This window comes from Pogona vitticeps, chromosome 3, assembly GCF_051106095.1.
Source record: "Pogona vitticeps strain Pit_001003342236 chromosome 3, PviZW2.1, whole genome shotgun sequence".
NCBI classification, from domain to species: domain Eukaryota; kingdom Metazoa; phylum Chordata; class Lepidosauria; order Squamata; family Agamidae; genus Pogona; species Pogona vitticeps.
Genome location: NC_135785.1, coordinates 243,982,018 through 243,994,486, shown reverse-complemented (window position 1 = coordinate 243,994,486; position 12,469 = coordinate 243,982,018). Strand labels below are relative to the sequence as shown.

At 39.4% G+C, this 12,469-nt stretch overlaps 1 protein-coding gene across 8 annotated transcripts in view; it reads right to left on the bottom strand.

Annotated features, from left to right (window-relative positions):
- The window catches only part of PSPC1 (paraspeckle component 1), an 89,404-nt gene that overhangs the window by 6,751 nt on the left and 70,184 nt on the right, over nucleotides 1-12,469 (bottom strand). For 2 of the 8 annotated variants that reach the window (XR_012084989.2, XR_013543390.1), the window contains 3 exons: nucleotides 11,353-11,464; nucleotides 6,714-6,821; nucleotides 1,728-1,837 (listed from right to left, as the gene is read on the bottom strand). The gene's annotated coding sequence lies outside the window, so the exon portion shown is untranslated. Of the gene's footprint in view, nucleotides 1-1,727; nucleotides 1,838-5,358; nucleotides 5,448-6,713; nucleotides 6,822-11,352; nucleotides 11,465-12,469 lie in introns of all 8 variants that reach the window. The other 6 variants (XR_013543387.1, XR_013543388.1, XR_012084992.2 and 3 more) reach the window with 5 other exon arrangements.

Here is a 12,469-nt window from a genome sequence, read left to right as displayed (position 1 = left end):
CTTTAAAACATTATTTAAAATTGGCTTCATTTTTTAAAAAAAGAGTTCTAAAGTGCTGCCTTTAGTGTTCCCTGCCTTCCCTGAACCTAAGGGGGAAAAAGAAAGAAAATATCCCCCTCTAGTGGCAGAAGGCAGAATAGCAGCTTCCCATTAGTTTCTATGGACAGAAAAGAGCAGATACGGATTAAATGGTTTTCAATGCATTCCTATGGGAAATGCAGATTCGACTTAAGAACTTTTCGACTTGAGAACCACCTTCCAATACGGATTAAGTTCTTAAGTCGAGACCCCACTGTACGACATTTTCGTTCTATAGCGATATCTCTGGAATGAATTAACATTGTAATGTGTGGCACTACTGTAGTTTCTGACTGAAGAAACAGCCACCTACCTCCCTATAGACTTAGAGCTTGCTTAGGTACCTTATATTTGTGGATGGTGACTCCCTGCAAAGAATTGGAAGGTCCATTCTGGTCTACAGAAAAGGAGTCACCCAGATACTTCCCACCAGTGGTTGACTCCATCTCTGTCATAATCCACTGGCACCTTTTACTAACTTTCCTATTCAGTTCCACCTTTCTTTAGCTAAGCAGGGGAGGGAGGAATGGAAGAAGCTTGTGAGCATGACTATTACTCTTCTAAATTCACTCTTTCTGTCTGCACTGGGCTAAGAAAGAGATTAACCAATTCCTAGATGTCTCCTTCTCAACAGACTAAAATAGATCTTCATGGAAGTAAGCCCATGTCCCATTCTGAAATAATATTCTGCTTCTAACATCTTAGATTTAAGAAAGGGGTATAAGCATAGGAGAAGTCAGAAAGATGGGAGTGTTTCCCAAGGAATAAGTGCCAGTGGGGAGCACAAGAGCTGTGCAGGGCATTATTACCTACTGGGACAGTAAAGGTATACATGCTTTCTCTTTCACTTAAGAGCAGGAGTCTCCAAACTTTTCAGCATGAGGGCCACATGATATAGTTTACACATTTTTGAGGAGCAAAGGAATGCACACACAGGCTGACGGGAATGGACCTGAATCTGCAGTATTTGCCAGGCTGAATAAAAAGGCAAGGTGGGCCAGATGTAGTGCATGGGCCATAGTTTGGAGACCTCTGACTTAGAGGATGGCACTTGAGGGCTGGATGGGAAGATTTTCCCAAACAAAACCATATTGCCAGTTTAGAAAATAAACAAATAGTCATTCTCTTTTACAAAATGGAATTTTTGACAGAGTAAGGTATAGGAGAGCACACCTTGTTTTAGAGGAAAACTGTATCTCTTTAGAGATTTTTCCTGGTTTAAGTGATGGTCTGAAAAAAGATCCAGGGGTAAAGCATTTTTCCCTGAAGCCTTTGCAGACGACAAACACAGCCTCAGCAACCACGTAATTTCTACCCAGCCCTGCTAGAGGAATGAGGAATGAATGGCCCTCCAGATGCTAGAACACAAATCCCAAGATCTATCACCAATGCGTAGGCTACAGCTGATGACAGCCCAAGTCCAATAAAATCTGGAGGACCACATTTTCCTCACCGAGCTGGCTTTCAATGTTAAGTTACATTAACAATCGCCAAATAATGAACTTGTCAGCGTAACCAAATGATGCTTGCACTATAAAACACAGATGCATAAAAACCATACTATAATCCTAACCCAATGAAGGAACAAAGCAATCTGGCACTAAAAATATTTTCTACACAGAAATGTAAATTCTATTCCTGTTTCATACCTGACAGCATGTACTCCTCAGAGAATTTCCTTCTCGAGTAAGAATATCCCAGTGCAGTAGCTGCTTGCATGTAATTCTGCATAGTTCATCTGCTGTAGAAATCATATTTACTAGCAAGAAAGATAAAACAAATTAGTGCCATTTCTCAGTTTCAATGTGAACAGAATCCAGAGGCAATGCGATAGGTACTCTGCCTTTGTATAAAAGCGCTTCTCCCCCAGACAAGTCTGACAACCAATTTCTGTTAGTCACCCTAAAATACTGTCATATCCTCTTGTATCATGAAGGGTTTGTCAGCTCCCCCCAACATCACTTTTTCACAAGGGAAAAAAGAGGCAGTTTCCTCGACAACTGGTGAAAATCAGATATTCTGCTTGCACAAATGAATCTGCTTTCCATTAAAAGCAAGGGTGGAGGATTCTGGACATCTGGGACGTATTTTGGGAACCAAGGGAGAGCCATACAAAACAAAGTGGCTGGAAGTGCATTTCCAGTTGTGCAAGCCCTCCCTTTAGTTTTTCTTAGGCTAAAAAAGATGTAGCACATCCTTGTACATTTTAAACCATAATTACTCATTCAAAATGCTTCTGGGATTCTTCCATCCACACGTTTTGCTGGCAAATGATTCAGAAGGGTCTTAAGGCTTTGGGGTCTATAATCAAGTCACAAGGGCCCGAAGCAGACAAGAGCCCACAAAATTCCATTTGTAATGAATGCAAAGTCACCCTGAGTACTACTTACAGTTACATGGTAGGTGGCATTATTTTACAGCAGATAAATTAAATTACAAATGTTAAAAAACATTGTTTAAATGTTTTATTAGTTTTTCAATCTATCTACATTCAATTTGTGCTTGTTAAACATTTTGTTACAGTGGCGTCTTGACTTGAGAACTTAATCCGTATTGGAAGGCGGTTCTCAAGTCAAAAAGTTCTCAGGTCAAATCTGCATTTCCCATAGGAATGCATTGAAAACCATTTGATCCATATCTGCTCTTTTCCATCCATAGAAACTAATGGGAAGCTGCTATTCCGCCTTCGACCACTAGAGGGGGATATTTTGTTTCTTTTTTTCTTAGGTCAAGAAAGGTTCAGGGAAGGCAGGGAAAATACAGTCCAGGCAGTACCAGGCAGTCTGAAGACTGTCTCCCAATCCACTCTCTAAACGCTGGGAGGAGTGAGGAAGCAGACAGGCACCCTTTTCACTGGCCAACAGTTAACTGAAAGTTCAAATTTTGCACTTTCCCTGCCTCCCACATGGTTTTTTTTTCAGTTCTTAACTCAAATCTAAGTATGTAAGTCAAGTCAATATTTTCCTATGAGAGTGGTTCTTAAGTCAAAATGTTCTTAACTCGAGCTGTTCTTAAGTCAAGACCCCACTGTACATGGGTTGCTTATAATTATTGGTTTTTTTGCATCTTGGAGTCTTAGTTGTCTGTTCAAAATCTATACATTTTTTAAACATTTAAACCATTCTTGTGTGTATTTTAGTATCCAATATTGGCTACTATCATAGTATTGCTCTCATAGTATACAATGTTCTCAAAATCCTCTAATAACATACCTAATAAAAGTAATTCTGGTTCCAAATCTATATAATTTTGAGGTGATTTAACCAACGAACTTTGTATTTTATATTAATAATAACTGAGTAGGTTCCTAACACATAATAGATGTTAACAATTTGAAAGCATGCAAATGCACGTAGATAAATAGTTACCACCATGGTGGAAAGGTAACAGCATTTCATGTCTAGTCGCATTGGCCACATGACCACGGAAACTGTCTACAGATAAACGCTGACACTACGGCTTGGAGACGGGGATGAGTACTGCCCCCTAGAGTCGGACACAACTGGACTAAATGTCAAGGGGAACCTTTACCTTCAAAAGCATTTTATACAGGTTTTCTTTATATAATTGTTTAGACATCTCCACATTTTCTATCATGTCTGTATCAATATCATATCTAATGTATATTCATTAAGTACTATTTGTTTTGCCCCATCCTTATATCTAGCTTCAATTTATCTTAAAAACCACCGTGTTATGCCTTTACTCTGATTACTGATCCCTTATTTCAGCCGAATTCCCTTTTTTGATATATATAAAATATGCCTCTTTACAATTCCAGAAGTTAGGTATATACATGCTTTCAATGTTGAGGGCCACCTTAATATTTTTCCTTTTTTTCATCTTTCTAAGCCAGGGGTCCTCAACCTTTTCCACCCTGCGGACCAGTTGGGGAAGGCGAACAAGTGCACACTCTCACACAAATGAGTGCACACTCATGCACAAATGGCGCTTGTGCAGGCATGTGCGCACTCGTGCAAATGACGGTGCATCGCTCGCACGGGCATGCTGGAGTGAATCAGCTGTGCAGGGTGAGTGTATGCAGGGGTGGGGAGGCCTGTCTCCGCTGCCCGAACTGGCTCAGGACACGGACCGGCACCGGGCCACGGACCGGGGATTGGGGACCTCTGTTTTAAGCAACTCCTCTTACAGTATTTGTTTTTCCCAATTCTTGTTTCTATTGCTCTAAACATTCTGCCGTCCCTTGTATCATCTGAAAACATTTTTATACACTTGATCTATCTCCAATAGATCTTTATGCACTTGATCTATGTCCAATAGATCTTCCAGGCTATTTTAAATTAATTCTGCTGATTTTCTCCCCTTATCTTCTCTTATCACAGTAAAAATTCTCCTCAGCTCTAGGATTAGAATTACATCTGCAAAATTTTCTCCTCTGATTTCCTCCAGCCCTTCCTTTGGTTGGCATACATCATCTACCACACTCATATTTCCCTGTTCATTATTCCCTGTCTCCTGCTGAATATAGTCCTTCTTCAGTTGCTCCTTGAATGATTTAATCCCTTCGTTATGGGATCTCACTATTTCTAAGACTGCTTGAAGGATAGCTTTTGTTTCATCCCAAAATTTCCCATGTTGTAGCATTATGTCCCAAGTACAGTGGTGCCTCGCTTAACGATTTTAATTGGTTCCAAAAAATTCGTCGCTAAGTGAAAACATCGCTAAGCGAAACACGGTTTCCCACTGAAATGCATTGAAACCCGGATAATCCGTTCCAATAGGAACAAATTGCCGTCCTTAAGCGAAAATCGCCATAGGAAACACTGCTAAGCGAAACGCAGTTCCCCAATTGAAATGCATTGAAACCTATTCAATGCATCTCAATGGGGAAAAAAAATTCACCAACAAATTAAAAGAGTCAGAACAAAGTCAAATTTGGTTAACAAAGGGTTTAAGTGCACTTTATGATTTCAAACATTTTAAACAGTAAACTTTAATTTTATAACATTTAAAAAACAGCAAACATGAGGCTGTTTAAACCATTGTTAAGCGAAACAGGGGACCCAAAAATTTAATCGTTATGCGAAGCACGGCCCCAACATCGCTAAGCGAAAATCACCCATAGGGACCATTGTTAAACAGAGCGCAAAAACGCTCCGAAAAAGTCATCACTAAGCAAATTCATCGTTAAACGAAGCGCTCGTTAAGCGAGGCACCACTGTACTTGTATTTCAAGTGAAAAATGTCCAGTAGCTTAGAGCAGTCAGTCCAGTTCCATCAATAATTACTTCAATAAGTCCACTTTAGTAAACTGATCACCTTTAGGGTTAATTTTGAATCCAGTCTCTGACGTACGTTGATAACCACGTCCACTCGATGTTTGTTTTAAATTTTCCAAAGTTAACTATGTTTTAGTCAGTTCACAGAGAAAATAAAGGAAAGTCAAAACAGAGTTCCAAGTTTGAATATTCAAGGTCATGTTCTGGGCTTTTTACCAACACTGTTAAGATAGCCATAACAAACAGTTTTACTCCCAGCATTGTATGGCTAATATACTTTTAAGAGGAAAATTTCTTAAGTTTAACACCAAAGTAATACCAAACTTCCTTCCTTGAAGTACAATTAAGTGTTAATGTCCAATTTATTTTCTTTGTGTCTCTTTCCCTTTCTCCAGATCCACCGCTCCTCTATTTGGTGGTGGGGCTAAGAGGCACTTATTTCTGTTAAAGGAATTATTCTGTCCAGGGATAATCATAGAACAGAATATAGAATAATTATAGTTAAGATTTTGTATCTCACCCAGTGGTAATGACAATGTTAAATTGGCTGATTTATCGCTTCTTCATTTGCGGGCTGCCGAAGACTTACAAGTAAGCTAGTTCAGCTGCTTGTTTCCACCTGCCAGTTGACTGGTGAGTTTTGTGGATCAAACATAGGTAACTGCTGCCCCCGCCCCCGGTGATCAACAGGCTTCTCCCCCATTTCACCACCTCTTCAGGGTGGTTTTAGACTAGAATTTCAGCCCAGGAGACGGAGCTCCACTGTCCTCGTCTCGTCGCAGCGTAAAGCTGGAAGTCCATATTACAGAAGTTTGTCTTTTCAGAGAAGCTTTTAAAAATTAAATTAAGTCTCTGGATGCTGGGTTTTTATTCTTCTAAATTATGTTTTGAAATGCTTTTAAATTATAATTACATAACTAATTAATTGATTTCTAATTATTATTCTATGTTTAACTCTTTTTTAACTTTCTAATTTACTATATTTTTACTGTGATTTGTTTTAACACTGCCAGTGTCTAGGTCTCCTCACCAGGAGAAAGAGGTCCTACTAGTACAACAAACAAACAGAAATTCAAAAGTAATTAACATGTGTTTGCCAGCTAAGTATTTATACCAAAGCAGAAAAATAGAATAACAGTAGCTAATATATTTAAGTTCCTAACTAAAAAGACCTATTTAAACAAGCTCTTTCATGGGTTTAAACTGCCATCCAGAAGAACTAAAGACCTCTGCAGAAGAGTATTCAAGCAATTCATGCAGGATTTCAGCTCTCTCTACAGCACTAGTAATCAAGACTTTGCCTACTTTATTTTTAAATACCACAGTAGCCAGAAATAAGTCTACTCAGCTATTCAGAAAAGACAAGAGCAAAACAACTAGGGTGAAAGAAGATACCTGAAACAAGTAAGGATCCAACTTCCTTCATTGCCATATTCTTGGAATACAGGTCAACCACACATCTTCTGCAGATCTTCAACTGCACATCAGTATTTTAAAAGTTCCCTAGGAATAAGCAACATTAAATTATAAGCTTATAAACAAAGAGCCAGACCTTCGTATTAGTGACATGTAACAAACTTCTCAAGCACTTTCCCCTGTATCAGGGGTCACTGGTAAATCATTAAAATTCATTTTACCATTACAGCACCACTGGAGAAGAAATGGCTCCACATCCTCCCCCAGCTTCCCATTCCCATTTGTTTGGCAGAGCTACTTAATTTGTCTGACTGGAGGCTGCCTTTATATCCATAATCATGAAACTGCGACTTTACTCCCACTACTAACAAGCACAGGACACATGCAATTACACTTACCCTGCTATCCAGGGTAAACAGAATTATCCATCCCCACCTACCAGCCAACACTGTTTCAGACCTTAAAAGGCCTTTAAAAGAAAGCACAGAAATGCCCCCCAGCTGCTGAAAATTGACCACCTCTGCTCAACACCCACTGGGTTATTCTTCAGTGACATAAAATACTACAGTACCTCTGTGCATCTGAGAAACTGGCAAAGGCCTCCCCTCCTCCAAAAACACATGACAAGAGAAGAATGCACCATGTATTTTCTACTGGTTAGCAATCAATAATAATGGGAGAGAGAATCTTTTATAAACTCCAGAAAAAAGACATCCATATAAATATTACTTTAGAGTACAGTGGACCCTTGACTTACAGACTTTTTGAGTTACAGACTTCTCTGGCCGCAAAATTTAGGTTTGACTTGCAGACTGAGAATTGACTTACAGACCAGGAAAAAACCAAAATGGAACAAAAACGGTCTGTTACGGGATTAATCGGTTTTCAATGCACTGTAGGTCAATGGAGACTTGACTTACAGACTTTTTGACTTGAGAACCGCCTTCCAATATGGATTAAGTTCTCAAGTCAAGCCCCCACTGTATCTCTTTCACCATCTGGTAATGTGGGGACCACACAGATAAAAAAAGTACAGTTAAAGCAACTTGTAACTGCCCATTTGTAACCGTTCACTTAGGGACAGGCTGTAATATTCCACTCTGGGACTGATTACAGAACTTGGCAAAGTTATCCTCTACTTCTAGTCTGTATGACTGTAAAGATAGTTTTCAGCGGTTATGGGTAAAACATAGTAATACCTCCAAGGTCAGAGAAGAAGTGGATCTGAGTCCTGAACAGAGTTTCATACAGAGACACTATTGTTAACATTTTTGCTAGCAGAAGTAAAATTTGGCAAAAATATACACACACAGACATTAAATCCAGTTTTCCAAGCAAAGATGCAGTTGCATCATGGATACATATATATCCAAGATGCATGCATGCATGCATGCATGTATGTATCTGTGTGTGTATATATGTTAGCTCTGATTCAAAGAAAACAATTTATCTTAATAACCCTCATTACTTAACTATATGAGTTCTCCCAATCCTAATATACAACAGAAACATACAAGACCCATGGCTGAGAAAGTGCCTACAATCTTAGAACTTGGGGTTCCTGCACCCCAAAGTAGATTTGGACTACCATTTGAATTGGTCAAGTCTTGTCAAACAACAGATCTGATTTAAAATCATTAATTTTGTTCTGACAGAAAAAATACTTTAACTAACCAATGTTATATTTACAATAATGTTTTTTAATTGTTTATCATGATTGTTGAACTCTAAAATAAACATTTTGTGGGAACAGACTTCACCAACCTAATGTTAGGTGAAAGTGTATGTCCATTGTGATTACTTTACAGTTCTTGTGTTTTATGATTGAAAAGTAGATGCAGCCTACAAGCAATGTAAGCACAGAGTAAAAACAGTCAATTTTAAAGGCATTTTTGCTATACGAACAGGAGCCTAACTTATATAAGCAACAGCTTCAACTATTTTTTCATGTCATCTGTACTGAAAGTCATTACCACTAGGCCTGTAACAGCTGCAGGAATAAATGAAAGCAGTCCTCATGCTTGCCACTGTTAAAAAAAGGCATCACAATATAAAACAGCAACTGCCACTACATAGTAGCATATCTATCTTATTCTGGCAATCAAACTCCAGCACCAGCATTGTACAGCTTTTTTTCCCTGTGTAATTACGAAGAATACTGTACAGTATCAGTTTTAAAATCCAGTGCACAAAACAGAGAAGACAGAGACAGCTTCATTTGCTTTGCTTTGGAGAGCCCTACTACTCCAACACATATGTACTGTTGAGGTTAAAAGCATGCAATTTGATAAAGCTGTTGAGGTTAAAAGCATGCAATTTGAAAAACAGGTAGAGATGTATATATTCTAGGTTACTTGCCTAAATTAGGACTGCTATTTTTTATGAATTACAAATGACTGTCTTTGCTGCTTCATCAGTGATACTCTTACAGTTAGTACATTCTGCATCTTGTCATTATTTTGACAATCTAATAACTTAGTGAGTTAGGTATCTGGCTGAGGAGCCAGAAGTTGGGAGTTCAATTCTCCACGTTGTGTCTCAGAACAGCCAGCCTGTGTGGCTTTGGGTAAGCTGCACAGTCCCAGCATGCCCTAGGAAGTGGATGGTAAAGCACTTCTAACTAGCTAGAAAACCCTGAAAAGGGTTGCCATAAGTCAGAACTAACTTGACAACACACAATTACAATTATTATTTACACTCACATTGTATTTACCTAGCCTGTTCAATATTGTCTCACAATGTGTTAGATAAAGTAAAGGTGAAGGGAAACGTCACTCACACGCTAGTACTTTTGTAGCCTAATCCACACAACTACGTAGATACTCTGAAATGACATGGAATCAGGTAGGCAGGGCTGCAGTAAATTATTCACAAAATAATGAAGTTGGAAGGTAAGGCCATGAAGTCCAACCCCCCTGCTCAATACAGGAATACAGATAAAAAGTTATCTGCCAGGTGGTTGTCTAAATTTCTCTTGAATGCTTCCACTGTTGGATGGAAGAGTGGAAGCATTCCACTAGCAATGGGATATTCATTATTTGTTAACGAATATGAATATCACTGGCCCAAATTCCCAAGCCCGTCTCCCGGAACCGACCTGTCAATTTACGGGTTACAGTGCAGTATGCCTGCACTGCCATCCTGCTTCTCAGTCCAATCTCTAATGAAGCCCGGCTGCTGCATCTAAGCCTTCCTGTTCTTCCGGCTGCTCAGCAGCTGAGTGGGTACACTTTTTTTCCAATCCCCTGGCTGGAGTGGCCAGAAGAGTAGGAAGGCAGAGACGTGGCAGCCAGGCTTCATCAGAGATTGGACCAATGAGCAGGACACTGGCCCCACCATGAACCGCAAGTGGACACATCAGTTCTGAGAGGTGGGCTGGGGATCCAGGCCAGAAATATTCGTATTTGTTAACGAATATGAATATCTCATCTCTACTCACTGCCTCTTGCAATAATTGGTTACATTGCTCTACTGCTCTAACAGTTAGGAAGTTTTACTAATATTCAACCAAAATCTGGCTTCCTGTAGCTTAAGCCCATTCATGCATGTCCTGCACTCTGGCATTATCAAGAACAGATCCTGCCCCTACTCTGTATGACATGCCTTTCAAGTCTTTGAGAAGTGCCATCATAGCTCCCCTGTCTTCTTTTTTCAAGGCTAGGATAGGGAGATTGAAGGAATTTAGTGGGATGCCTTCAGAAGTTAAATTACTTTTGTGCTGAAGAAAGTAATCTCTGGCTGCAAGTCTAAATATTTTGCAATTTACTGTCAAGGAAACCGTGTTATTACCCAATTCCTGGATAAAACATTTAATTCAATCTAAGTGAAATTTGCACTTAATCCAGGTGCTGCAGTATTACATTCTTGAGATATCTGTAGATTTCTATAACCCACAATATCTTCTGAATGATGTTACAAGCTTGTGCATCTGAGTTCTTACTACATCTGCAATTTAACTATGAGCGTATGGCACAGTAGTTAAACTGCAGCAATACAGCCAGACCTCTGCTCATGACATGAGTTTGATTCAATTGGGTTCAGGTAGCCAGCTCAGCCTTCCATCCTTCTCAGGTAGGTAAGCTGAGTACTAAGCTTGGGGGAGGGGGATGTTCATTGCCTAATTATTTTGTAAAACGTCCAGAGAACACTTGAACTCTTTGGGGTGGTATATAAGTAGAAACAGTATTAGTAGTAGTAATAATTTGTTATTAAAATTATGTTGCTATCAACCATCATCCATGGAGTACCATAATGATTAGTAGAGAAATCCCAGTTTGTATCCTGACTTGGAGATAAGTTATTCATCTGCAGTATGGCAGTAATATTGATTTCACTGTATTGTCAGGTTTCATAAGGACTGAAGATTTAAATTCAAAATTTGTTTATCTCTATAGTGCTGTACATGTTCAGTATTATTGTATCTCCCAATCAGAACTGCTGCATTTAATTTGTCCTTGAAGCATGTGTATTACTTCCCTTCACTTGCCATCATTTCCAACATTCTATGTCTAGCTTATTCCTTCCTTGTATAAAACAATGAAGACACTGAATTCATTCACTTCCAGAAATCTGCTCAGTATTTATTTACATTATCTTATTAATCCATTAAAACAATTACCTGTTATGTGCAGTATTTCAAGCAACTGTGCATCCCCATTTATGTTCTCTCCAGTCCACATTTCCAAAGCTTATTTAGGAGGATGTCGTATGTGACTAAGTCAAAAGCCTTGCTGAAAGAGAGATATAGTCCATTGATGGTACTCCCTTCTCTTCTAAACCAGTTATTCAGAAATAAAAGGAACTGTGCTGGTTTGTTACAACTCTTAGTTTGTCATGCTACTATCACTACCAGTTTCTCTCCACCTTTCCAATCACCATAGCTACTTCAGTTTACAATCAAAGCAACAGTTTTAAAACCAAGTTCTAGTACAGAATTTCAGAAGGGAAAAATATAACTAGTCTGTCACTCCCATCTGCATTTAAACACAATCTACCAGTCTTATCAAGCTGTTTTGCTTCTTCTGCTGAATAATGTGAAACCCAGTATTTTTGCTAAGAACAGGAAAAAATGAGGCTGTTTTATTTTTCTTCTCACATTTTCTCTTGTTAAGCATAGAATACTACACAACAGACCAATTTTCACTTTAAATATATAATGCACAAGAATCTATAGTGCTGGAAAGCAGCAAGTGGGCCTCATTTTGAAATGGGAATGTGAGAAAGAACAGATGAGACTAAGGCATAACAGTTTACTTGTCTCCAAGCTGAATAGGGAATGAAGCCCAATTAAATCTAAATGGCAGTGATGCACAACAAAGTGAAATACCGTATTTTCCGCTCCATAAGACGCACCTTTCTACAAAACACACCAAATTTTTAGAAGAAAACAGGAAAAAAATAATTTGTTTTCTTCTCCTAAAAATTGGTGAGCCTTATGGAGAGGTCCATCTTATGGAACACATCCTAGGACCCTTTGGAGGCTCAACCTGCCCCCCTGGGGGTGAGAGGGGGCGAAATCGCCAGCTTCTGGGACTTGAGGCTTGGGAAGCTTCAGAAGAGTCTCAGAAGCTGGCGATTCCCCCCCCCTCTGGCCCAGTGGGGGGGGGGGCAGGGTGAGCCTCCAAAGGGTCCTAGAGTGTGTTCCAGGACGCTTTAGAGACTCACCCTGCCCCCCTCAGGGGTCAGAGGGGGCAAAATCGCCACCTTCTGGGACTCTTCAGAGGCTTCCCAAGCCT